The sequence below is a fragment of the Nannospalax galili genome, unplaced genomic scaffold (assembly GCF_000622305.1).
Source record: "Nannospalax galili isolate Female #2095 unplaced genomic scaffold, S.galili_v1.0 scaffold737, whole genome shotgun sequence".
In the NCBI taxonomy this organism is placed as follows: Eukaryota; Metazoa; Chordata; class Mammalia; order Rodentia; family Spalacidae; genus Nannospalax; species Nannospalax galili.
Genome location: NW_008341172.1, coordinates 660,389 through 664,384, shown reverse-complemented (window position 1 = coordinate 664,384; position 3,996 = coordinate 660,389). Strand labels below are relative to the sequence as shown.

The window sequence follows — 3,996 nt, the reverse complement described above, 5'->3', positions numbered from 1 at the left end:
TCCAAGGGGAAAAAGGAAAGAGTTATGAGAATTGGGTACCATAGTGACAAAGCCTTGACAACCGGGAATGGTGAGCAAGCTGGGTCCGGATGTGCCTTAGGTAGGTGGAGTCCTGAGAAATGAGTGGAGGAGGGTGGGCGTCATCAACCCTTCTCAACCACAAGTGATCCACTCCCCAGGCTCTGTGGTGGAGGGTCCACAGGGTCTCATAGCTCATGTTAGAAAAACTTCCCCACAGGTGCTGGCTTGGCCTTCTATTTCTCTTGTTGAGAATTGCAGCTCGCAGATGGGACACTGAATCCAGGAAATAGGTGGTGAGCTCTTGGGAGGACACCCATAGTACAGACTGCAAGGAAGATGATGGTAATGGTGGTGATGATGATGATGATGATGATGAGGAGGAGGAGGAGGAGGAGGAGGAGGTGGTGGAGGAGGGAGAAGCTGGCCGAAGCAGGAAGGTCTCTCCACAAGCGGCTGCATTCCAGGGAAGAATCTCAATGCTGAAGGAATCTGCCCAATGGGACACTGTCCACTCAACTGGGCACCACTGTTTTGAGCCTGGGGTCAATGTTCTCTTTGCCCTGCACTTGATGTCCCCGTCTTTTTGTCTGAGAGCTCAAGTTGGACAGAGGCCTTTGGTCCTGGCCTTTCCTTCTCTCATCCTGCTGGGATCTTTCTTTTCATCTTGCTCTTTTGTTCTGGGTTCTGTGCTCTTTGGATGACTGAGACCTGGTTCCACATGGCTGTTCTTTGGGCTTGCCACACTGGCTGGAGGTGCCCTTCAGGCAGCACCAAGCACCATGTGAGCTGATGGTCTCAGAGCCCCTGGCTGCAACTGCTTTAGCATGCCCGTGAGCTCTGAAATTCCTTGGTGCTCAGGCCAGAAGAGGGCATTGGATCCCCTGGAACTGGAGTTACAATCAGTTGTTAGCTGCCATGTGGGTGCTGGGATTTGAACCCAGGTCTTCTGCAAGAACAGCCAGTGCTCTTAACTGCTGAGCCATCTCTCCAGCCCCATGCCTTTTAATTCTTGAATTGTGGAGAAAATGAAGCCAATCAAGACCCCTGTGTCCATGAACTTCCAGGAGTTGTTGCTACTTCAACTCCCGTAATTCTATTTTTGTTTTTTGAGGAACCTCTGTTCTGATTTCCATAGGAGCTGCGCTAATTTACATTTTTCCTCCCCTGAACTCTCCCATCTCTCCCCTCTTTCTGCCTTTCTGTTCTATGCCACACACCCTTCAACACAGAACAGGACCAGTTACACATGCAGGTCCTCTTCTTAAAAACCTTGTAGTCAGGGGGCTGGAGAGATGGCTCAGAGGTTAAGAGCACTGACTGTTCTTGCAGAGGACCCGGTATCGATTCCCAACACCCACATGGTAGCTACAAACTGTCCTTAACTCCAGTTCCAGGGGAATTTGAAGCCCTCCTCTGACCTCCTCGGCATTGTGCGGCACAGGTGCACTCACATACATGCAGGCAATACACTCATACACATAAAATAAAAATAATTAATAAAATAGTAACCCCCCCCCCAAAAAAAAAAAAACCTTATGGTCAAAAAAGGTCCAGGCCAGCTTCAGCTTAAGATATCACTGTGTGGGATCTGATTTGGCCCTGCTGGTGGCAAAGCCACATACCTTGAAGGAATTGCATATAACACAACGGAGGTCAATTCTAAGGGGTGACTGGTGACTTCATGTGGCGGCAGCCATGGATTCCCACCTTGTGGAAGAAGACCACCTGCAGGGGACAAAATGTTTCTTTGCCTTCTAGAAGCCAGTTTGCACACTGCTTTACACAAAATTTTGTGGTTTGCTTTCTTTCAGGAGAACATTAGGTAATATAAAATAATCAATGCCCCATTTCTTTCAAGAATAAATGGATGTGGTAGTGAAGGAACTGAATGGTAGTGAAGTTGCAGGTCATAAGGTGACAAGACTTAGCAGAATGTTAACTCTGCCAGCAACCTGGAATCCAGACCTTGGTGATTGGGGGCCCCAAGGGTAATACATTTTTGCAGACTGAAACTACCTGAGTAAATACCACTTTGTGACAAAAACTTATTTTATGGGTCACAGGGTGTCCTATAAAGAAACTCGAAGTCTTAAAACAACACTGGCTGCTATGACTCAGTGTTAACATGCAGCATTCTGTTATGTTTATATGTGAAGTGTAAGAGGCATCTGGCTTTTCAAATTTAAGGGGCTGGGCTCTTGTTGGCATTCAGAGAGAGAGCCCAGCCTAGAAATACCTGGTATCTCTTGATGCTTCCATTTTATTTTATTGTTTTGTATTATATTTAATTATTTTTTTTGACTGCAAGGGTTGAGCCTGGGGCCTTGCACTTGATAAGCAGGCACTGCCATTGAGCGGCATCCTCAGCTTGATGCTTCATTTGCATTTCATGCAGGTATGTAATTTTAAGCTCCTCCACCTCCACTTCCTTTATTCCTTTTCTTTTTCTTTCTTTATCTTCTTCTGATTGAAGTTAGGACTTCCCCCATGCTAGATAAACACCCTACCACTGAGTGACACCCACAGCCCTAGGTTTTATTAAGTTTTTTTTCTACATTATCTATTCATTTTGTGTGTCTGTGCACACATGCATGTTCTTGCCATGGTGCACGTGTGGAGGCTTCTCCTTCTACCATGTGAGTTTGGGGGACCAAACTCAAGTTGTTAGGTTTGGTGACAAGGTCCCTTACCTTACCTGTTGAACCATCTTGTCAGCCCCTTGCCCTTGCTTTTCTGAGGTAGAGTCTCACTATGTAGCCCTGGGTTGCTTTGAATTTACTATGAAGCCTAGGCTGGCCCCAAGCTCATTATCTTCCTGCCTCTAAGTAACATCCCCAGCCTCGTCTTCATTGTTTAAAAGCAAGTTTCTGAGAATACTTCTGACCATATTTCAAAGTCATAGCTCTCGAGTGGATCTGTTATCTCACATTGTTCTTTTCCTACTAGTTAACTACGTTGCGATTACCCTTTGCTGCTGGTGACAGGAAAGAGGGACCTGTGAGATCTCAAAGTGCACTGTGATCTGTGTCAGCTGACGCTCCTCATTGCCCTCATGTTTCCACGGGGAAAACAGCACATTGGTCCCAGTGCTCCTGTGTCTGGGCTTCAGGAAAGTTAGCAGTTCACATAGTCCAGCTCTGCCAGAAAGCGATGCCTCTCTTGGAGAGCCTACTGTGCTCATGATGCCAAAGAATAAAAACTTTTCAACAGAAATGCAAGGGGTTGGGTCATTAACACTAAGTTTTCAAAGACATTCCAAGGCATTTATTGAAAGGTGTCTGCTAGACTCAGCATTGTGGCTCTGCATATGTGTTTCTAACTCCCACCTCTATAGCCCTATGCATCAGTCCCTTATGGAGCACCACTGGGTGTATTGCAAACTCAATTTTCTGACTTGGGGTCTAGGAATTCTATTTCTTTTAAAAAAATATTTTATTTATTATTTTTATTTTATGTATATGAGTGTATTGCCTGCATGTATGTAAGTGCACCCATGTCATGCGATGCCCACAGAGGTCAGAAGAGGGTGTCAGTCCCCCAGAAATGGAGTTACAGACAGTTGTTATCCACCATGTGGGTGCTGGGAATTGAACCTGGGTCCTCTGCAGGAGCAGCCAGTGCTCTTAACTGCTGAGCCATCTCTCCAGCCTTGGATTTCTATTTCTTTAAAAAAAGTTTTTGAAATTTGCTTTACTTTAAATGCCACACAAATATATATATATTTATGGAGTATCACATGATATTCTGATACATGTACATATTATGTCATGTTCAATTAAGGTAAACATATCCATCGCCTAAAAGTTTATCATTTATTTATGGTAAAAACAAATTCCTCTTTCTCAGCTTTTACAAGTACCCCAAACTTATTTCCCTTCTTTAACTTCAATTTAGCCGCTATTCATTGACTTTACCACTTACACAAGGTAAAATATCACTAACCCTAGGACCCTGTGCATTGAAATCATCGTCCGA

The 3,996-nt window shown here is 44.9% G+C and overlaps 1 pseudogene; it reads right to left on the bottom strand.

Annotated features, from left to right (window-relative positions):
* Positions 1 to 213: 213 nt before the first annotated feature.
* LOC115070987 lies at positions 214 to 3,202 on the bottom strand (annotated as a pseudogene).
* Between the last annotated feature and the right edge of the window lie 794 nt (positions 3,203 to 3,996).